Source organism: Tamandua tetradactyla, chromosome 21 (assembly GCF_023851605.1).
Source record: "Tamandua tetradactyla isolate mTamTet1 chromosome 21, mTamTet1.pri, whole genome shotgun sequence".
Classification (NCBI taxonomy): domain Eukaryota; kingdom Metazoa; phylum Chordata; class Mammalia; order Pilosa; family Myrmecophagidae; genus Tamandua; species Tamandua tetradactyla.
In genome coordinates this window covers 22,817-47,338 of record NC_135347.1, presented here as the reverse complement: position 1 = coordinate 47,338, position 24,522 = coordinate 22,817, and the positions used below count along the sequence as shown (strand labels likewise).

General features: G+C 34.8%; 1 protein-coding gene and 1 long non-coding RNA gene across 8 annotated transcripts in view; one reads left to right on the top strand and one right to left on the bottom strand.

Annotated features, from left to right (window-relative positions):
- LOC143665409 (uncharacterized) overlaps nt 1-24,522 on the bottom strand; it is a 97,442-nt gene that overhangs the window by 50,142 nt on the left and 22,778 nt on the right. Inside the window, exons 1-2 of one of the 4 annotated variants that reach the window (XR_013166943.1) lie at nt 18,064-18,463; nt 8,369-8,451 (exon numbers count right to left, since the gene is read on the bottom strand). The gene's annotated coding sequence lies outside the window, so the exon portion shown is untranslated. Of the gene's footprint in view, nt 1-1,838; nt 1,943-8,368; nt 8,452-13,580; nt 14,138-18,063; nt 18,464-24,522 lie in introns of those variants that run through there. The other 3 variants (XR_013166944.1, XM_077138731.1, XM_077138730.1) reach the window with 3 other exon arrangements.
- On the top strand, nt 8,027-24,058 carry LOC143665411 (uncharacterized). Of its 4 annotated transcripts, none has more exons than XR_013166948.1 (5): nt 8,027-8,328; nt 9,839-10,066; nt 10,781-13,040; nt 20,950-21,039; nt 23,525-24,058. It is a non-coding gene; the product is annotated as an uncharacterized LOC143665411 (long non-coding RNA). The 4 variants fall into 4 exon arrangements; XR_013166947.1 differs by lacking the exon at nt 8,027-8,328 and having other exon boundaries at nt 9,687-10,066; nt 10,781-10,924; nt 12,981-13,040; XR_013166946.1 differs by lacking the exon at nt 8,027-8,328 and having other exon boundaries at nt 9,687-10,066.

Below are 24,522 nucleotides of genomic sequence, written 5' to 3'. Positions count from 1 at the left end.
CATGTGTAAACTGTGTGGCATAGTCATGTGGATTGTGACTATTAGTTGGATATATAGTATGAAAAATATGTAATTCTCATGCTATAGTTTAGATATTGTATGTTATCTGTATGAGATTATAGAGCTAAAAATGTGTTCCTAAGAATTGGTGACACACACTGGCTTAAGAGAGTATGCATGTGAGAGGAAGATGGTTATAGGACCATGGAAACATTTGAATATTTAAAAAAGTGTTAGCAATTAAGATGGCAGAGATGTGAATAAGAGACTGTGATGTCTTCATGGATTGTAATTACAAAAAAATAAGTTCTAAAGAAGTTAAAATAAAGTGTAAGTGTACTGTATGAATTGCATGCATATAAGTGTACCACCATATAATAACAAGAAAAAGTGAATGTAAGAGAGTAAGTATGGTGTTATGCATTGAATCTTGTCCCCACAAAGACATGTTCAAGACCTAATCCTGGTCCAGTGAGTGTGAACTTGTTTGTAAATAGAATCTAGAGGATACCAAATGGAATCCAGGGTAGGCCCTAATCTAGTAACATGAAAATCTTTATTAGCAGAGGAAATCTGGACATAGCAGCAGTAGGAGACAGAAGGGTCTAGATGGCCACATGATGTGGGGAGAGGTTGAGATATGGATTTCTAGCCAGTCACCAGAAGAACACTGCAGACACCAGAGAATGCATGATCCTGATAATACCCTAGTTTTGGACTTCTAGCCTACAAAACTGTGAGAAAATAAATGTCTGTGGATTAAGCCAAGCAATATACAGAATTTGTTATAGCATATGGCATGCTAAAACATATGGGGATAATTCTGTGAGATAAGGAGTATGCAAAAGTGGAAGCTTGAGAAGATATAAGCAAATGACTATGAGTGAGAATATAAAGGAAGGGGAGAGGACAGTGTGGCATAAAGGAAATCAAGCCATGAACGTGATGGAAGGGGCTGCTAAACTTTATGACTGTGGCAGAGTGAAAGTGGATAGATGAAAGCAGATAGATGATAGGTGTATAAGTGTGTGAGGGTAAATGGAACCTTTTCTAAAGTTCTCTATCCTGCCGTCCCACCCCCTACCTATGAAAGCTCTGTACTAAATATCTTTGGCTTAATATCAAAATCAAATCCTGAGTCCATTGGCTCCTTCTTTGATGCATCATTCTGGTATATTCTACCCTGTGCCCTCTGTCCAACCTTCCCCGTGTCCTCTTCCTTTCAGCTGGACGTCTCTTCCCCCTGCACTAGGATGGTATCAACAGTATTATAGTCTCTTATAATACCTCACTCTTCCCTTGTATTCTTAGTACCATTCCAATGGTTCTCAGTTTATAATCCACTGGATTTACTTTAAGTTCAAAGCTATTTTGTAATTATTCAGCTTTTTTTTCCTTTTTGCACTTCAATAAAAGTTCTTTTATGATTTGAATTATTTAGATGAATTCCAGTTTGTAAACCTTTAAGGAAAAAGATAAAAACTCATGATTCACTTTGTGCCAGTTTGAAAAGATGTATGTGCCCTAGAAAAGCCATGTTTTAAGCCTAATCAATCTTGTGGGAGCAACGGTTTCTTCTAATCCCTATTCAGTACTATAATAGATTGGAAGCTTGATTAGGTTATCTCCATGGAGATGTGACCTAATCAATTGGGGTATTAAACTTGATTAGATGGAAATGTGTCTCTACCCGTTCTACCTGAGTCTTGATTAGCTTACTGGAATCCTATACAAGAGAGGATATTTAGGAGAGAATTCCTTTTTGAGAATGAGGAGAGCGCCACAGAACCATGACAGAAGGATGAGAGAACCACAGAGTCCACCAGTCAGTGATTTACCTTTAGAGATGAAGAAGGAAAATGCCTTCTGGGAAGCTTCATGAAGCAAGAGGCCTGGAGAGAAAGCCAGCAGATGATGCCATGTTCACCCTGTGCCTTTCCAGCTGAGAGAGAAATGCTGAAATTCATTGGTCTTCTTGAATGAAGGTATCTTTCCCTGGATGCCTTAGATTGGACATTTCTATAGCCCTGCTTAAATTTGGACATTTTCATGGTCTTAGAACTGTAAACTAGCAACTTATTAAATTCCCCTTTTTAAAAGCTGTCCCATTTCTGGTACATTGCATTCCAGCAGGTAGAAAACTAGTACAGTTTTTTTCAATTCTGTAATAGAAATTGAGCATTTTTCTGACTTAGAAGATTAACACATCATTAGTAGAACTATTGACATGATCAATGTGAAAATTTACAATTTATAAACTTGGGAAATTTAATTTAAATATTTTCTAAATTGCAAGCTTCTTATTCAACATGCAGAGACTAATTGTCATCTCAATAGACATTTAATGAATATCAACAGGTTAATTAATAAATATTAATTCCTAACATAATTTTTTTTTGCATGGGCAGGCACTGGGAATCAAACCCAAGTCTCTGGCATGGCAGGTGAGAATTTTGCCACTTAGCCACTGTCACACTGCCCCAACATAATATTTTCAATAATGGACTTCATTATATGCTTAATAATATGCAAAAAAAAGAAACCTCCTGAATCAGTACATTACTTAGAGAAAGGCATTACACTTGGGTAAATTTTCCATAAAAGCGTATTTTTTTATGTAGGACTACTGATCTCCCCATTGGCTTTATATGTAACTGTGAAAAAAAAAACTGAGGAAGATTTTTCATGTTTGAATGAAATAAAGTGTCTTGTGGAGGATAAATCATTTGAAATTAAATTCAATCAGCAAATGATAAAGTTATGTTAGGATAAAAGTGCTAAAATATTATTTCCTTACTGCAAATATAATTCTTGTAAAGGTCTCAAAAGAGTAGTCCTTTAAATCTTCATCCAGAACCCTTGTTTTCCATACCTACCTACAATCTAACATTACTGATAATAGCATTTTTTTTCTTTTTTTTAAACTCCCTTTTACCAAATTTTGGTAATATCCTTTAACAAGATAGGAAGTGAAGCTAAGGGTTAATGTACCAAATCAGAACTTAATGATGAAGGATAAGGAAGTGGCTCTAAGAATGAGTAAGCTGTGTGTTCACTGGTGAGAAGCTAAGCCTAATTACCAATTTAAGACCAGAATTAAGTGAATATCATTGATTCCTAGTTAGAGGCCATGCATGGGCTGGTAAAACAAAACAAAACAGAAAAAACCATAACAAAGCAAAGAAAACAAAACAAGTCCAACAATAACAATGGCAAAGTCAAAACTGAGTCATGATTTGGAACAGTTCAGGTCTTGACCCAGGCACTTAATTAAATCTCTCTTGATCTTGGGCAATCCATATCAGTATATAGAGTCAAGTTACCTTATTTGTAAAAGAAGTTTGGATTGATGATCTAAGTTTTTGTCCACCTCTAATCTCCATACTCTTCTGACAAATAATAATTTCAATAAGGTGTGTGAGCCGAACAAAATTCTACTAATAGAATCTGATTAAATGCTCCCCAGTATTGCTGGAGAGAAGCAAGTTGTCAGGGAGTCAATGGGAATCATCTTGATTAAGTAGTGACACACAATCACCAATTTCTTGAGTTGTGTTTTGAGAGTCATTAAATAGAATCTGTGTGAAAACACACTAACCATTGGAATCCTACTGAGGTTAATATTTTACTTGTTCTAAAGAGACCTTAGAGATCAGCTATCTAAACTTGTCAATTTAAGAACTAAGAAACAGAGGCTCGGCAATGTAAAGAACTGCCTGAGGATGCACAGAGTTAATTGCACGGTTATAGCTCAGATCCTGGCCATTTGCTTGCTCTATTGTGACAACTCTCATATCTCCTAAATAAGGAATATGGGAAATTAAATGGTCAAATACTTTTTTGTTCTAAATTTAACTAACATATTATGTGTAAAGTATAGACAAATTGTTCAATAAACATGAAAAACTAGAACCCTATTCAAATAATTCTACCATTTTAAAGAAACTGACTAAATCTGTATTTTCTCTGCTCTCTCATGAAATTGCAATAGCATGATTAAGAACAATAAGATAAAGTAAAATCCAAAAAGGGCAAAGAACAAAAGAATGGGTAATCACAGAAATGAAATTTTGGAATCTGGAAAACGAAAGAATGAATAGTAGATGACTTAGATCTAGAAAGCCAAATCTAAACTGGTCATGGCGGAAGTCCAGAAGCAAACTAATCTGTACCAAAGAATCAAAGAAAAATTAAGAATACCAGAGTTTTGTTCTCTTGACAGCTTTAACCGAGAAACAGAATTGGGAAATGCACAGCCCTGCTGAGACTGTAGGAACTAGATTGAAAACAGGATTGAAGGACATTCTTATGGGAGATGTCACATCCTTTCTATATCTGAGAACATTGGCAGTCAAAGAGCTTTGACTCTCCAATAAGGTGCAGACAAGCCCTTTCTGGAGAACCTGACCAGCCCCAGATAAAAACTAAAGACACTGAGATTTGGACATTTGACAATAAAATGGTCTTACTTGAATTCTGAAGGCCAGCAATCCACAAGCTACTTCTATGCACAGACATTTTCAATAATCTTTTTTAGTGTCTCATGAACTTTTCAAATTAAAAAAAATGCTGTCTAGATAAAAGGAAGTTGGAGACAAATATAAAACAATGATCAAAAGAAAAGTTTTAAAACTGACTTAATAGATTCAGAAAGATAACACATCTATAAAATTGAATAGTACTAGGTGCATGGGTGGTTCCCTGATAGAATGCTCACCTTTCATATGGGAGACCCGGGTTCGATTCCTGGACCATGCACCCCCCCCCAAAAAAAATTAAATAGTACTAAGTCTTTAAGGACATCAGATTATGAAAATAAACTTTGAGAAGTTAAAATTCTGATGCCCAAAATTAAAATTTCCATAAAGTTTGTGGAAGATAAAGTTGAGCAAATCTCTATTTCCTTCCTTCATTTGTTTGTTCAGCACTTTTTAATGAACTCCTACTCTGTGTCAGATGTTAGGGTATAACAGCAAAGAAAAAAGACAAAAATTCCTTATAAGGAGTTTCTATTCTAGTAAGAAACATGTCATCAAAGTAAATAGGTAAAATAGGATGCAATGTAACATTAAGTTCTAAAGAGAAAAAAAAAATGAAAGGGGCATGTTCTAGTTTGCTAGCTGCCAGAATGCAATATACCAGAAATGGAATGGCTTCTAAAGGGGGAATTTAATAAGTTGCTAGTTTACAGTTCTAAGGCTGAGAAAATGTCCCAATTAAAACAAGTCTAAATAAATGTCCAATCAAAGGCATCCAGGGAAAGATGCCTTGGTTCAAGAAGGCCGATGAAGTTCAGGGTTTCTCTCTCAAGTGAGAAGGCACATGGCAAACACGGCGTCGTTATCTGCTAGCTTTCTCTCCTGGCTTCTGGTTTCATGAAGCTCCCCAAGAGGCATTTTCCTTCTTCATCTCCAAAGGTCGCTGGCTTGTGGACTCTGCTTCGTGGTGCTGCAGCATTCTGTGCTCTCTCTGAATCTCTCATTCTCCAAGATATTTCCTTTTTTATAGGACTCCAATAAACCACAAGATCCACCCAAATGGGTGGAGACATGTCATCCCCTAATCCAGTTTAACAGCCATTCTTGACTAAATCACAAGAACCAGGGAGGTGATCTCATTACAGTTTCAAATATACAGGATTGAATAGAGATTATTCTACCTTCATGAAATGGGATTTATATTAAAACATGGCTTTTCTTAGGGGGCATACTTCCATTCAAACCAGCTCAGGGCATAAGAATTTTGGTGAGAAGATTGAAGCTGTAGATAGAAGAGCCAGGGATGGTCCTTGTGACTTTTAAGGAAAGCTCTGACAGGAGTGGTACAGCTAGTGATATTGACATCTGAGGGAAGGGCATATTAGGAAGAAGGAACAGCCAACTCTCTCAAATGAGAACGTGCCTGGCCTGGTCCTGGAACACCGAGGGACCTGTGTCCTAGAGCTGAGAGAAGGAAGAGAAGAGGAACAGGGAATCAAGTCAGGAGGATGAAGGAAAGCAAAATCATGGTGTCTCTTGTAAATCAAGTAGAGGAGTGACCTGAGACTGCCAGGAGTTAAGAGTGAAGTAAAAAATAGCTCACAGAACTGAAGACAAAACTGGAGTGGCACACAAAGGAAATAGTGTGCAAAAGTAAAAATTTAAATGTAAAATTTAAAATGCAGCTACCTTGCTCACTTCAGGTCTTCCTTAAAAGTCACAATGAGGCCTTCCCTAGCTATGCTTTCTACAGCTTCAATCTTCTCTTTCATTTATTTTTTTTCCTTAGAATGTAACACAACAAAATAAAAAAAATTTGAAAGCACACAAAGGAAATATTATGCAAAACAAACAAAAACTTAGAAAAGCAATCAGAATGAAACAGAAACAAATAGTAAAAAGATTGGGGAGAAAATTACCAACTTCAAAAAAAGGCAGAGAAAATACAGAATATACAAATATCATCCCCCAAATCGAAGCAAAGTGTAAACATACATTTCCAGAAAAATAAAAAAAATAAAATTTTGCAGAAAAAAGAAAGAAAAGACATGAATGTACATATTTAAAAAATACACTATGTGCTTGACAAAATTGACCTCTAAAGGCCTACACTGAAATATATTCCTAACAAGATTTATTGGAATCTAAAGATACAGAATTCTTTAGACCACATGGCAAAAGTTGAGTAGTTCATAAGTGGCAAATTAGGTGGGCCCCAGATTCCTACATAGTACCATTCAATACCAAATAAACACAAAACGTGATTCAAGTAGTTTATTTCAGTGGTCTCCCCTTCATGTATAATGCTACACACATTTACAGAAATGATTAAAGAATAAAGTTTGGGCAACCAAGACTTGTCTAGAAGATCATTGCAAAAGGATTACTGTGATTTATGTAAGAGTAGACATAAGTTTAAAACAAATGTGGTATTAGAAATACAAAATAGAATGTAAATATTTTAAGCTCTGACAATGCATGTTGATAGAATTGACAAATTAGAAATGAAAGGTTGAAAAATTATTTGAGACAAAATAAATTTGCCAATGAATTCATCTGTAGTTGTTAAAAGTCAAATACATCATTTATAGTTAAAAAAACTTTGAAAATATATATATTAATATTCTATCAATATGAAGGAAATCATTATGAAAGGTAATTTTGTTAGGGTGGGAGAGGAGAAGATGCTTCCTCATTTTAACATTTCTCAATTTAGAGAAATAATATATATTGTTAAATATTGTTTAAATATATAGGCTGTTTTCACTAAAAATAAAAAGAATGTAAAACATGAAGCTATGGTCTACTCATAAATCATCTGGATCATAAACTGAATAAAAGTAAAAAATGTAATCATAGGCGGGCCATGGTGGCTCAGCAGGTAAGAATGCTTGCCTGCCATGCCCGAGGACCCGGGTTCAATTCCTGGTGCCTGCCCATGTAAAAAAAAAATGTAATCATGGTTAATTAGAAAGTCTTATAAAGAAATAGAGCAGAGTTTCTGATACTAGTGGTTACAGATGTGCTGAGATGTCAGTCCCATCAGGACTTGTGAATTCAGGAAGGGCTTGGTTTAACAGTACTCCATAAGGGTTGTTTTCAGCCTCCTCTTTTTACCCCAATATGTTGTAAAATAGAATCATTTTAATATAAAATAATGGAAAATGTATACCTTACAACATAGGGCTGCACATGCCTATAAAATAATCCTTACACCATTAGTTAGTCACCCATTTATGTATAATTTCAGTGTCTGGAAATTAGTTTAAGAAGACTCTGTAAAAAGTCCTAGAGAGAATTGCAAAGGAACACATTTAGGTAGTAGAAATTTTGAGAGGAAGAAAAAATTGGTAATGGTGATGGAAATGGTTCTGATTAGATATAGAGTAAAAAATCTGACTTACTAGGTTGTGGATAAATTACTATAATGCTTTAGGGAGATATTTATGAAGAAGAGTGATATCTGTTGTGGTGGTTTGAAGCTGTATGTACCCCAGAGAAACGTTATGAACCTAATTCATTCCTGTGTCTATTGTATGTAGGACCTTTTGATGGGTCTTAATCCCAATATGGAGCCCTTTATAAAGAGAATGAAATTCAGACATTGCGAGAAAAACATGGAAACAAGAAGCTGAAATTCAGTGGAACCTGAAAAAGAATGGAGAGGCTAGGAGATGCCACCATATGACAAAATAAGGATGAAGAATCACTGGCAGCCAGCCCCAGAATGCAGAAAGTATCACCTTGATGATGCCTTGAGTGGACTTTTTCCCAGCCTCAAACCATCAGCAAATAAATTCCCATTGTTTAATTCAACCCTGTTTATGATGGAAAATTGAAAAACAAGGAGGTAGGTAAATAAACACTCACTATTTCTGAGACTCACTTACCTGGTTAGAACTAATGCTGAATCATAAATTTAGCTTAAATGCTCCTTTGATCTTGCTTTGGTGAAGGCTGTTATACAATGAGCCTATTTAAAGAGAAAAAGAAAGAAAGAAATGACACAATGTTCATGAACCAAATTCAGGATGCTTCTTATTCAAGGATAGCAAACTTAGCATTCTACCTAGGACGTTTGACTTTCAGGACATTTGACCTTATGGCCCTTAAACATTTTCCTAAATGGCCCCAGTGATATCAGCACACAGCCATCTGTGTTCTAGCCCCAAGTTATTCTTCAACTATAGCTTAATAACCTCAGACTGTGGGAGAGAGTGTCCCCGAGGTCCTAGGGAGTATTTCATCAAAGTCCAAAAGCTACAAATGAGAGGACTGGATGGCATAAACTATATGTATTAAAATCTCTGTGAAATCAAGTTTGATATTTCTCAATATTATTTTCAGTGAAATAACTATATTCCAAAATACTTATTAGATATGTATTAATTTTAATGAATGAAAATTAATATAATTTTATTATCTTTCCACAAATATGTAGTCAAACATTAACATATTTTTGGGAATTGAGAGTTCTGATTATCTTCTTCACAGTAGGAGACATTACAGTAATGTAATTACATCATTTTTACTTCTAGTTGATGTTAATTAAGTGCTAAATCCATTTTCCTCCCTAAGGTGTACGAATTTTTAAAATTATACATTTATCTCATGGTCACATTTTTTTTAAAAGATCATCTTTCTTTAATATGCTAGACATTGTTCTGTAAACAGTATTGACTACCAGTCCTTGTTAGTTTAAAGGCTCATTTAGGGATTTTACAGGAAATATTACAGAAACATGTTACCTTGGAGTGAAGATAAAGCATAAGACTTAATTAAGAACCAGACAATGGGTATATAAGTTAGAATTTTATTTTGTTTCAAATATCATAATATCAACATTATCAAATAAACCAAAAAGAAGATTTATTAGATCCTGTAATCTGGAAAGACAAGAGTAAAGTTGCAAATATCTAGAACAAAAAGCCAGAATCCATTACAATTCTATTCCATAATATCTTCCCCTGTAACAGGACATGAAATAAAACTATTCCTATTGTTTTGGAATTTTGGTTAAAGTCCTAAAGCTGAGGACAGTGGGTACATTCTGTAGTGAGATCTTTGCTATAACCCCTTTGACTTGCTAAAGTGATCTCCAAACTATCCCTTTGACTCTGAACTCTAATACTCAACTTCATGTAATATAAAACAAATTAGGGTTTTGTTAGAAGTTTCTTAATTGGTCCAGCTTTGGTCATGATATCACAGTGGCCTGGATATGCATGTGGGGGGGAGGGGATGCTGGGGGGACTAGGGGAAAAGTCTATTAACAAAAGGAAGTTGCAAATGTACTAAGCTGTGCAGGAAGACAAAAGAGCAATTTTTTTTACAGTTTTTTTTTCTTTTGGCATGGGCAGGCACCAGGAATCAAACCCAGGTCTCTGGCATGGCAAGCAAGAACTCTGCCTGCTGAGCCACTTTGACCCACCCCAAAAGAGCAATTTTAATGGAAAAGTGATATAAAATCAGAACAATGTCAAACTATCTCAGGATTGTCCTGTAATCTACTGTTTCACTGTTTTTTTCAATACCCCTAACTATGGAGAGGGATGATCCAAATGCACAGATTGAAGCTAAATCTGCAGGTGAGGATCAATATCTTCATTTTGGATAATTAGAATAATACATGGTAATACTTCAAGGAGATCATTATATTCATCTCTTTAAAGACTGAAGAACCAGATTCTTTACCCTGCCTCTAGACCTAACTCCAATAACTTCTCAGTGAAAGAGCACTTCTTTAAACCAAAGTAAAATAGTTTGGGGGGATGCCAAAATGTTTAATGTAAGTGCAAAGCTCTTGGATATATTAAACAGTTGGTGAATAAGTCAACTCAAACTAGCAATTCTCAGTGAAATAGGTGATAATATCTGAGTGTGTTTAATTTCCTTAGATTTTTTTTTCTTTTTATGGGGGTCAGTATTAACATAATTGGTAATTTTGCTTAAGCTTCACAAGTATTTTTTGCTCTGGGAGCATGGTTTGCCTTGAAATAACAATACATGTAATCATGACAATTATCATTGTTTTAGTTTTAATTCCCTAAAAGCAGACCACAAAACATGGTCCCAATTGGACACAGCTAGTTTCTTTGAAACCTGATAAGAAGGAAGCATGAATGAGGAAGTAGAGAAAGATGGAGGAAGACAGAAAAGCCAATACAAGCTTTGATAAGTACTTGATTATCACTGTGAACATAATTGTCTCAGAATCTTTCCAAAGGGAAACAAGGAATGCTGTCCCTAACTGGTTGGGTTAGAGGAGAGTTACCCCTAGTCTAAATCTCAGGCACTTCTAGGATACCTTCTCACAAGCTGATGAAGCTTCTGCAGCAGTGGAGAGAGGCCTAAGTGGTAAAGCAGACATATGAAGACACTTGCTGCTTGATATGGAAAAGAGCATGTATGAGGAGAGTCCACTGCAGCTTCAAGTCAGTTCAGAGGTAAACAGAAAAGATACAGAAGAATCACTAGTGCTTGCTACAGTCCACCTCTTGCACTACTCAAATCTGTTCATACTCCACATTGTATAAACTTGATTATTGATATGTCAAGCCACTGGTCTGCCAAATCTATAAAAATTGGAGGCTTAATAAAACAAATGAGTCCAACTGCCAAAAATGATCCCCAAATAGTACCTGATATTTATCATCTCTATTCTATCACCTCTACTAGATTTATTTTATCCTTGGTTAGTATTTCTACTAGTCTAGGTGGTTTGTCTAGTGGAATGGGCCAGGTTTAATTTCTGGCGGTAATGAGCCTCAAGTTATCTCATATTACTACGATTGTACATTCACTGTTTCCATTGGTTGTGGGAATATCACAAGGCAATACAATAGCACCACATATATACTCTGCCCTTTCTGAAGTATCCACTGATAATCCCAGGTCCCCACGTATTCATGATTATGAATATTGATTACATGCAATGTATAATAACTCCTTTCCCAGCTTCTGTATTAGAACAAGCAGAGCTGTATTTTCTAACTATTGGGGAGACCACTGTATCATGTATCAAAAATGCATTTGGACTCCTACCCAAGTCTCTCATCCCATGCTCATTCTTTAGCTTTAAGAGACTGTTCTGATACTCCCTCAGGCAGCAGCTTCCAGATGATGAGGTAGGACCAGTGGATCTCCTAACCACATGCCCATTGTCACACCTGTTTTAATATAAAATGGGCTCCCAGGTTCAAGTCAATATTATGATGGGTTGCTTTGATGGTAGATATGAAGACAATCTGCTCAAATTTCCTTTCAAAGAATTTTGTTTTGCTTTTGGGAGTTCAACCAAAAGACAGCATCCAGTTACCAGTCCCAACATCTGTGTAGAGCTCCCCATGTGACTTGATCTAGAAAATATTTGAGGAGATTGTGAATAAAGAAGCAAAATATTTGAGGAGATTGTTGTGAAAATTGTTAGCATGTACATAAATGGTGCACAGAAGTTATTCAGAGGTGGGCAAGGCTAATATAGAGTAGGCAAAGTATTTGCTATAATTACATTTTCATTTCTCATAAAAGGATAATTCTAAAGAATGTGTGAACATATTTCATCTCTGCCTGCTCTGTAATTTTCCAGAGTATGTCTAAAGATAAAATAGGTAAGTTTGAATACACAGTTGATCTATTGTTTATGCTGACTTTATGATCAATACAATACCAGCAAGGCAAGTCTAAATAAATAATTTGAGCTAGCTCAGAACAAACTAAATACTCTATAAAATTATATTTGTTGTAATCCCTCCTATGATTTAACCTAATGCAGTTTTTTAGATATACATTCTACTAAAATGAGTTTTGAAAAGAGGTTCTTTTTTATTAAAAGCCCATATAGAGCAAGAAATGATGTTGCAGCTTCATCTGCATTATATCTAACCCTCACAACTCACATCAGAATAAGTATTATTATTCTTATTTTACAAATGAGGAAAGTAAAGCTTAGAGAGACCACATGGCTAATGGCTGCATTGTGGGAGAACCAATTTCATGAACAGGATTAAAACAGGGGAGGTTTAAAAAAAAGGTTTTGGCCAAAGCTACCAACAACCCACCACCATATTAGAATCATATTAGTTACCAGTGTTTGGCATTTATCAACATCTCTGTACATATTTGAACATTGAAGAAAAATCAGCCAGTACAAAAATTTTAAATGAAAGAAGCAATGTGATACATTAATGCTGAAAGTAAATTTACTTCAAAGAATAGCTACTGACTTTCATCCCCTCCTTTTAATCTGCAATAAATGAATAAAGACAAAAAAGCCCACGCACAGGAAGCAGGACAAGATGACAGTAGGGAATTTAGTTAGTCCTCTAGAGCAGCTAGTAAATAGTTAGGAACTGTCTGGAACAACGGTTTTGAAGGCTTTGGTGACTGGATACACATTGTACTCCAGTCTGGAATGGGTGGAAGGGCCATGATCACAGCAGGGAACTGTAAGTGAAGTCTCCCAAACTAGATATTGGTGCCCTTCCCCCATTGTCATGGCAGGTTATTCTGGAGACACTCACTTCCCTGATGGAAAAAGAAGAAGGCTCTACTAGGAGAAAGGTAAGAGAGCTCAAGCAGGCTCCATTTTCAGATTTAATTAACATATTTGGACTGCTGAATAAAAGCTCAAGCACAGATAAACCAAGAGCAAGCAGAAAAAGAACCCCAAGGTCTCTCTTGGTAGAAAGGAGGCAGGGCTGATGAGGACAGAAACTACAATGGGTTTTGGAGTCTGCTGAGGTCCAAATACTCACAAAGGGCTATGCCATAAGAAAAGGGGTATATAGAGCTGGATACAAACTACAGCTTTTGACTGGTGAACCCAGAGGCTGGGAACCAGTTCTGAAAATATTTTGTTTTTTTAACTTAGTGGCCCATAAAAAAAAGAAACCTCAGATATTTCCAGTTGTCAGCACTGATCCAGGGAGAGGAAGAGTGTTCTAGTTTGCTAGCTGCTGGAATGCAATATACCAGAAACAGAATGGCTTTTAAAAAGGGGAATTTAATGAGTTGCTAGTTTACAGTTATAAGGCCAAGAAAATGTCCAAATTACAACAAGTCTATAGAAATGTCCAATCAAGGGCATTCAGGGAAAGATACCTTGGTTCAAGAAGGCTGATGAAGTTCAGGGTTTCTCTCTCAAGTGAGAAGGCACATGGCGAACACAGTCAGGGCTTCTCTCTGAGCTGGAAGGGCACATGGCGAACACGGCATCATCTGCTAGCTTTCTCTCCTGGCTTCCTATTTCATGAAGCTCCCCAGGAGACGTCTTCCTGCTTCATCTCCAATGGTCACTGGTTGGTGGACTCTCTGTTTTGTGGTGCTGCAGCATTCTCTGCTCTCTCTGAACCTATTTCTCCAAAATGTTTCCTCTTTTATAGGACTCCAGTAAACAAATGAATACCCACCCAAATGGGTGGAGACATGTCATCCCTTAATCCAGTTTAACAACCATTCTTGACTAAACCACATCAACCAGGGAGATGATCTCATTACAGTTTCAAATATACAGTATTGAATAGGGATGATTCTACCTTTATGAAATGGGACTTATATTAAAACATGGCTTTTCTTAGGGGACATGCTTCCTTTCAAACCAGCACAAAGAGTTAAGGGATGCCTGAAAGACAGTGTAACTAGTTCAGTGAAGGAGATGATTCCTTAAGAGGCATGTTTTCTCTAAGAAAAGGGGGACAGGGCCTAGCACAAGTGTCAGATCTCATTCAGAAAATTCAAACCCCAGGGAACTGGAAAAGAAAGCCCACCTTCTACCTCAGCCTCTGTTTCAACTACAACACTGGCAGTGACAGGGTCTACTGAGAATAAAAGGCACCATACCACTTTATGCTGATGGGGAGCTGAAGGCTGACAAACACTGCCAGCTGGGCAGAAAAAGCAGAGTACAGAGTCAAGAGGCCCCACAGGAAAGACTGACAATCTTGTGGGTCTCATCTTCAGGGACACTTGATACTGATTGCATCCTCTTCCTAAGACTGGGGACTGTCTTGTTTGGGAATATCTGATTGGGGTTGACCATGTCTGGGGAGACATCTTCAAAAAATTAGCTCCAAATAGGCAGAGATAGAATCATAAAAAAAGAGCTAAAAAATTCTGATCAGTTAACAGAAGCTTTTCTAGAGGTCTAGAATAAGTAGAACTGAAAGCCAAAGAACAGATAGAGAACAAATCCAAACAACAGGAGAACCCTATGGAAAAGAGTGAAAATGACCTCCAGAATCAATTAATTGAGGAAATCAGATGTCTAGACACCAGCAAAAATTAATGAATCGTACGAGGAAAAATGGAGATATGGCTTAGTCAAAGAACAAATTAAAAGTACAAATGAGATACAGGAATTGAAAAAAATAATTAAAGGGGTTCAAAAAAGCTAAATCAAATAAAACATGATGTCACCAAATTGAAGGAAGATAGGGCAAAACAGATGAAGAATTATAAAGAACACATTGAATGACAATAAAGAACACAAAAGTTTGAACAAACAAATGGAAGAACTTATAGGAATGAAAGGCACAATAGAAGAAAAGGAAAGCACAAGGGAGACTTACTATAGCAGATCTGAAGAGGCAGAAAAAGGATTAGTGAATTAGAAGACAGAACATCTGAAATCCTACACACAAAATAACAGGTAGGGAAAAGAATGGAAAAATATCAGCAGGTTCTTGGGGAATTTAATGACAACATGAAGGGCATGACTATATGTATTGTGGGTGTCCTAAGACTGGAATAGAAGAGAAAAGAGGCAGAAAGAATAATAGAAGAAATAATCACTGAAAATTCAAAATTTTATCTCTTATGAAAAATATAAAATCATAGATACAAGGAGTGCAGTGTACTCCAAACAGAATAGATATGAATAGACTTACTCCAAGACAACTACTAATCATACTGTCAAATGTAAAAATCAAGGAAAGAATTCTGAAAGCAATCCATCACATTCAAAGGAAGATAGTTAAGACTGCATGAGGATTTCACAGTAGAAACCATGGAGGCAAGAAGGTAGTGGTATGATGTTTTAAGATAATGAAAGAGAAAACTGCCAACAAAGAATTCTATACCCAGCAAAACTGTCCTTAAAAAATGAGGGAGAATTTTAAATACTTTCAGACAGTTATTGAGAGAGTTTGTGAACAAGAGCCCTGCTGTACAAGAAATACCAAAGGGCAGCAAGCATTACAGGCAGATAAGAAGACAAGAGAGAGGGATTTGAAGATGAGTGTAGAAATGAAGCCTATCAGTAAGGGAAAAAGAGAGAGAAAAAACGATTTGACATAAAAAAAATCCAAAAGAAAAGATGTAGATGAAAGTACCACCTTTACAGTAATAATATTATATGTTAATGGATTGAACTCCCCAATCAAAAGACATAGACTGGTAGAATGGATTATAAAACAAGACCCATCTATATGCTGTCTACAAGAGACTCACTTTAGACCCAAGGACAAAATTAGGTTGAAAGTGAAAATTGGAAAATGCTATTTCACTTAAACAACAACCAGAAAATAATGGGGATAGCTTTACTAATATCAGACAAATTAGCCTTCAAATGTAAAACAATAAAAGAGAGACAAAGAAGGACACTATATGTTAATTAAAATGACAATTCATCAAGAAGACATAACAATCATAAATATTTATGTACTGAGCCAGAGAACCCTGAAAGACATGACAAACACTGAAGCACTGAAGGGAGAGGTAGACACCTCTACAATAATAATTGGAGCTTTCAATAAAACATTCTCATCAATGGATAGAACATCTAGACAGATCACCAATAAGGGAACACAGATATTGAAAAGTGTGATAAATGAACTAGACTCAGAAATTTACAGAACATTAAACCCCACAACAGTAGAATACACATTTTTCTTAAGTGCTCATGGATCTTTCTCCAGGATAAACCATATATTGAGTTAACAAGGCAGGGCTCAACAAATTTAAAAAGACTGAAAATATGCAAAAACTTCCTCAGATCACATTGCAATGAAGTTTGAAATCAATAACAGGAAGAAGGCCTGAAAATTCTCAAATATGTAAAGGATGAAAAATACTCATTTTTTTTGCATGGGCAGGCACCAGGAATTGCCAGGTCTCCAGCATGGCAGGTGAGAACCCTGTCTGCTGAATCACCATGGCATATCCGATGAACAATACCCTTAAACAACAAGAGGGTCAGGTAAAAAATTACAAGATAAATCAGTAAATATCTCAAAGCAAATGAAAATGAAAACATGACAGATAAAAATTTATGAGATGCAGCAAAATGGTGCTGAGAGGAAAATATATTGCCCTAAAAGTCTATATTTTAAAAAAGAAAGAAATAGTGAAAATCAAAGAATTAACTGTTTACATGGAAAAACTAGAGAAAAAAGAGCAAATAAGCCCCAAAATAAATAGAAGAAAGACATAACAAATATTAGAACAGAAATAAATGAAATTGAGAATATGAAAAACAATACAGAAAATGGAAGTTGATTCTTTGAGAAAATCAATAAAATTGATGCATCTTTAGATAGGTGGATAAAAAACAGAATGCAAATACATAAAGTCAGACATGGCAGAGGCTACTCTTATGCAGGCTTCAGCTAGATATTGATATTTACCGTGGTTTGCCAAACCTCAAACAAAACTAATACTGCCAACCCTAATGAAAACCCAAGGGCTCTATCTCAGATTCTACAAGGTTTCCATGCACTGTGTTTACTTTCCAGAAACCTTCAACCTCCACATGCGTTCCTGGACCAGATAAGCCCTGAAACCCTGAGGAGCCAGTCTCTCCAGAACAACAGCTAGTTCCACCTCCCTATCCCATACTTTCAACAGATCTTTCCATCATGAAAAACTTTGAATGGGCATAGCCCAAATACTCACAAAGACTGGGAGAAAGATCAAAGGAGAAGGTCAAGTTATATCAAAGAAGATAGTATTTACCAAATGAGTATGACTGATGAATCATTATATTGATCTTTCTTTTAGTCTCCAGTGTCTTGGAGCAGCTAGAAATAAAAATCTAAAATTGTGAAACTGTAACCCATACCAAACTCTGAAATCTGTTCTATGACTAATTATTTTGGTGTGCTTTGAAATTTATTTCTTTTTTGTATATATATTATTTTTCATAATAAAAAAGTTTAAAAAAATTATCAAAATTCTCTATTACTACTTTCTTAGCTACATATTCTTTCCTTTTATGATGAAAAGGCATTCTCTGTGTTCTGAACTGATATTCTATTTAAAAATAAATTCTTTCATTATCAGTAATAAAAATGGCATGCTTATATTACTTTGCTTTTATGAAGTAATAAGGAAAAGTTAGAATTCAGAATTTTTTCATTATTTTTTCAATAAACAGCATAAGAATACAAGTGAAATGGGAAAACACATATTTAAAATTTGGATTAAAAAGAAATTTACATGAGCAAAATAAAACATTTTCTTTCTAAAAATATGACTGCATTAACATAATCTTTGAAAATTTTCACTTCTGTTATTTGTTTGCATATTTCATTCCAATATCCAATGAAACAGTACAAGTCATCTCATACTAAGTTAATCATTGTCTTACATTTGCTTTGCTTCCTTGTTTTTCCAATCCATCTTCCACTGTTTTCATAAAACTGAAGAGTCCTGCACCACTATCCTCTGGAAAATATTTTAGGTTCTCTGAGAATATAGAACTGCCAGATTTCTGTAATTATAATATTTTCATACAAATTGTCTCATGTGACTGTGGAGATGCACAAGTCCAAATTGCATAAGATAGGTTGCAAGCTGAGAATTCTGACGAAGGCCCTGAATGAATTCTCCAGGAGAAGCTGGCTGTCTGCAATAAAGATGGAAGTACTCTCCTTTGACTGCTGAAAGCACCACCCTTCTTTTAAAGCCTTCAATCGATTGAATGAGACTTCTGTCATTGTTGAAGACAAACTCTTCAGATGATTGTAGATGTAATCAGCCATAGATGAAATCAACTTCCTGATGACATAAAAATGACATGCTTTTATTGCCTGTGTTTTTATGAAGTGATAAGATGGAAAAAAATTAGAATTCAGAATTTTATCACTATTTTCTTCAATAAGCAGCTTGAGAATACAAGTCAAATTAAAAAATACATATTTGAGATTTGAACATTGTCACAGTAACAATCAGGCCAATGCTTACTTGTCCAAACAACTGGGTACCATTTCCTAGCCGAGTTGACACATGAACTTAACTGCCACTGAAGAAATAAAAGGAAGCTTTTTTCCCTTCATTTCTCAAAAATGCCTCTCATTCTTATGATTCAGTATCTTCTATCAAAGGAAAAGAGAAAAGGGTATTTTGGCTTAAGTGAAAAATAACAATGGATCAGAAATGATTCATGTTGTCCTTAGAAAAGCACTTAAATTTAATGACAGGTTATAAAGGACTACAAAGTATCTAGAAATATGAAATTCAAACATTTACAACACAGGCAATTACTCCAAAACCACTTCTATGCTACTATTATTCCCAGCCATCAGTGGTAAATGACTTTGAACCACTCTTCACAACTATATCTCTCATAAATCCAATAATAAGGACAATATTAATTATAATAATAGTAGTAATACTAATATAATTTGAAGGGATATATATATGTGTGTGTATGTATACACATATAACTATTGTTACTTGTCACAAGAAACGTATCACTTCCATGTATACAATGTCAAATGAAGCATATCACTTCCATGTATACAAGTCAAATGAAAAAATACATACTTGAGATTTGAACATTGTCACAGTAACAATAATGAATTAAACTCAGAAACTGGTATTGAATTAAATTCCCCAAAGCTGGGGTTTCTAACTCTAAATCTTCATATAATACTGCCTTCACTTGTTACAAGACAGCTTTCTGTTTTTCACTTATGTGTCAGTCTCACACTCTTTACTTCACAGCTCTGCATACTTAAGCATTTTCTTTTCTTCCTTTAAGAACACTCCACACATTCACAGTTATCTGTACAGAGTGCTGTCACCACAAAAAGCTTTTGTAGTACAGATTTCCGTTTGGCCCAAGGGTCATAGTGTATTGAACTCAGCTAGATATAACATCAACCATTTATTATATTGCTGTTTCCATTTATAGAGTTAAAATAAATTCACCTTTGAAGCTTCCTTAATATCATGATAAATTGCTAAATTTGAGAGGATTATAATGTTTCTTTTCTGAAGCATTTTATTTATTGTTGAACTCTATCCAAAATTTCTTTGCACTAAAGACAGTAACAATGCCAGAATCTGTTTATTCAAAATTACATGTGAAGTGGTAGCCCCCAGAGCTTGTTAAATCTTATCTCAACAAATACATTGTATTTGCTACTAACCAAATACCTATAAAATTTAATTTTTAAAAAAATGGAATTCTTTCGAACATTGGTCCAATGTTTGACTAGCAAAAATAAAAGGTTAACTGGATTTATAAATGACAAAAATATTAGTATCCTTGAAGACCTAGTTTTCCAATTTTGAGCGCACATCTATAGTTACCATAGAAATGTAATAATTAGTGTTTAAAGCCTTAGCAAATAACATCCTAAAAAATAATTTTCTTTTTATTTTCTTTGCCTGTGTCATTGTGAAACCCATCAATATTATGGACCAAACACTGGAAATCCTAAGTCAAGTATCTTTTAAAAAACGAATGTTTAATGCAGGTTGTCAAAGAGAAAGCTCTACAAGAGACTTATGCATCAAACATATAAATTTATATATCATACAGACATTAGTGGCTATATAAGGAACCATACATTAAGGTTAGCTTACAGAGTGATATGAAGGAAATATTTTTATCTTGGCCATGATCTGGGTCCTTTTCATTGTTATTTTTATTAATGTAATTTGAAAAGGAAAAATTTCCATGGTGTTGGTCTTTATAATAAAGTGTAGAACAAATCCAACAAAGTGCCTACCCTCTTGAAGGTTGCAATGCTGAAAAAAATTTTATTTCTACAAATTTTATATCTATATATTGTTCTATTGAACAAATGAAGTTGAATAGATAACTGTGATTAACGAAGATATTTCCAGAATTTACAAATATAGGCATATTCAAGGAAGATGCATATGGACGGGATGAAGTCAAAAGGTAAATTTGATATCATGGAATATATAACTCTATATAATTAAAATAAGCAGCAAACCAAATCTGTCTCTTTTTTCCCTGATTCTTGCGTTTCCATCACTTATGGCTGCATCAAAAATTTTAGAATAAGAAAGTTCTAATAAAGAAGCAAAAAATAAGTGAGGGTAGATGGTTCAACCTCCCTAAAAGAGCAGAATGGCTGGCATGCAAGAGCAGAGGTTGAAGAGTTAACCAAGGAAAGAGTAGGATGAATCCAAATGATTATGAGATGGAGAGGAGAAATTCTGGGAAATTTAAAATAACTGAATAGACTCCTCACTGAGACCTTCTTTGTTGTCATAGGCCTAAATCCAAAAGATGGTTGGAAAAGTATGCAACTCTTCTTGGAGGGAAAAATATGATAGAGAATCACCAATAGAGGAATAAAAGAAGGTGAGAGGTATAGGCTAAGTGGGTTATCATCATCAATATTTTATTTTGTGTAAGTGGAATTCCTTCATGTAATTATAAAATTCAAAATTTGGCTGTGTTCATGAGTGAATTGGGTCAGATGAACTAGAGCTAGTTTTGAGGAGGGACTGGGAAATCCTGATGTTTGTTTGTTCATCAGTGGGGATGCTACAGTGAACAAGATGATAGAAAGCAACCATGAAAAAAATTAAAATTTTGAGACAAATACAGATTCCGTTGAGAAAGAAATTAAAGAAGATCAGGAGGATTTCAAGTGGAAAGTTAATTTCTTGAACACTTTTAATAATGTGGCCTCTAAAAACTAATGAACATTGAGATTAGGCAAACCTCTCTACTTTTCACTTAAGAACATATGGCATTGTTATAATCCTCCTTTAAGCTGTTACTGTATGGGTGGTAGAATTACAAAGGGTAAGAATATCTGTGATTATGGGATTTTATATGGGATGACTGAATTCATGTCCTGATATCTTGGTAGAAGAGCTAGAAGCTATATTCTCACGACACAATGTAGTTATTTTTGTCAAAGTTTGGAAGGGTATGCTGATGAGAGTGAAGGGTGTTGAAAATGCTGATTAATATCCACAATTATGGTAGAGGGACTCTCCTGCTACCCAAATCATCCCTTGGTGACAGCAGGAGCAGTGGAATTAAGGGAGAAAAAAAAGGCAAAAGCTTAAGTTATAAGAAACAGCATTTAAAGTAGAAAGGACTTTCTTATGTCAAAGCTGAAGTCTCAAAGGGTTGGACAATGGGGGTGTAAGCATGAACAAGAAAGAGGTGAGATGGAGGTGGGTCTAGGGATGACAAAATCAAAAGTGAAGGAGAAGGCTGAACTCAAGGCAGCAAGTGAGATGCTAAGAAATACTAACATTTTCTCCTTGGGGTTGATTAATTTCTGAATATAAAGTTTGAAAATATTTGTTTTATATATGTTTAAATTAATTGGAAATATTTCATAAAATGTTACCTAAAATTTGTAATGTTTTAAACCAATTAGAAAATAGTAAACTAAAAGAAAATTACTGTTTTAAAAAGTCAATGCTGTTATTGAGCATATTAGGGCAAATCATTAAGATTATTTATAGACAGTACAAATACTACTTCTCCCTTCCCACTCACCTCCACCCACATCCACACAAGCATACACTCACAATTAAATATCTCACTGCCATAATTCTCAAAGGGAATCTTATAAACATGTCTAGGAATATAGATGTTTGCAGATGTTTCCCTACTTACTAGTGAGACACAACGTCACATTACATTTATAAGCATTGCATTAAATTTATGCAGATCGCATTGTGTCTAACTTTGGTAGTGCCCTATCAAAAACATTTTAGAATTAAAAACTGGGAATTTTATCTAAATAGATCAGTTCAGCTTGAACAAAGCCGTGATTTACTTTCTGACATTTCCTGCAAATTATCAGCTTTTTCTGAGAAATGTAAGATGCTTGGAGTTCCCTTGCTAAAGATGGTGACTTGAGGATTGGGGGTGTATCTTGATGGTAAACAGAAATAATAGTGCCAGACATATCAACTAAATTCAGCAAAATGAACAGCAAATACTGCAAATGAAAAATGCTTAAGAAATTATTGCAGTAGTTCTTTGTCTTACATTTCCAAATAAAAATGACTTTTTTTCTGTAGAACATTAGTTTACTTATTCTGTCTTTCCCTGGATGCAAAACATAGGAAATATAATAAGGAATAGGCTCACCTGCATTCTACAGGTCAAGGATACCATGTAAAGTAGTCTTCTCCACTATTTTTATGTATTCATAGATATTTCTTGACTATGGATTATTTAAATCTATGAGAAAATGGGTATCTACTATACTACATTGCAACTATCACCATGGTGCCCAAGAAAGAACATAAACATCTCTTATTACCAATGCTGAACAAGAGTACTGTTTAATCTCTGAGAGCTTTCCCAATTGCATTCACTTCCACAACACTTTTCAGCTAACTCATAACTAAGACCTAATACTCTATAGTTTTTCCTTCTCTTCTGAAATAGAAATTAAATTTAGATGCCAAATTGGATGAAGATAAATGACAGATGATCAGTTAAGGTTTCTCAATTAGAAATGAATGTCCTATAATTAAAAATAAATGGTGACCCTCTATTCTATATATCTTTTTTTGTAATGAACAGATGGCAATAAAATTTTATTTATTTTATTTAATTTACTGAAATATATATGTTTCCTCTATGGTTTTTATTAACTGAATACTTAGAAAGAAATAGAAATGATGTGTGTTTAGAAAATGTTTTCAAAAGAAGCTACTAGGTTACATTTAATTATTAACATATATTCTTTAAAAGTTATGTCAGTTTTTAAAATGGCTCCAGGTTAATTGGTATTGGCTCATGTTATTTTCAGTATTTGCAGAGTAATATGTTTAAGAGAATGAATGGCATTTATTCCTCATTACAGGAGACAAACATGATTCTGGGCAAGGTTTCCAGTCAAAAAAAGATCAAATGGATTATAAGAGGACAATGCATGCAATCTAAATGAAGTTTTATATCAGAGATATGGAGTCATGTGAACTGAGGACAGTTTTATAACTTTGTGCCTCAATAGTCCCTGTAATAGTTGAGGCACCGTGATTCTTGTGACTGAATAAAAATAACAAGACCACTAAAAACATGCTTTAAAAGGAATTTCTGCTGGAATATCATGGGGCTGTCATAGATGACACGAATATTCAAATCTAGCTCTAAACACCAGTAAGCCAAAGCAGAAAACGCCCATCTGTGCCAAGAAACAATCTAGGACACCTGTGTTTGTGACCACTTATGTGCTTCTCTTGGCTCAACTTGCATCTAAAATGACCAAGAAAGTTATTACTACCAAAGAAACAAGAACTTAAGAGTGTTGTGGCAGTACTGCTTTATTTTTCCATCAAGAATGTTAGTCACTGGCCCTGAAATATATTACCAGAGAATTTTAATAAAACCATTTTATTTGGTCTTTTAATTTTAATTTATATGTGGTTTAAGTATATAAATAATATAATAATATAAAGCATTTTAAGAATGTAGATATGTTTTTATTTTAACAGGTAACTGACCTTTAAAAACATATTATACTTTGATAGAATATGGTAAAATATAATAAATATAATAGTTCACATTTAATATGATTCTTACCCTCAAGAAAGGAAATATATTATCCATTAAACTGTTTTTGTATCTTTGTTAATGTTTTGTTTTCCTTTAGGGGTGATGGCAGAGGAATTATCTGTTTGTTTTTACCTAAAATGTAAAATTTTATGGAGGGATATTCTATTCTTGTCTAAATCATTCAGGGGAGATTTTTTGAGTAGCTTTGTCATTCTCAAACAGGATTACTGGAAACCCTGGAGTCCATGCCAATTGTGTGTAAGACATCATAGAACAAAGTCATTTAATTGGAACACCAATTCTACT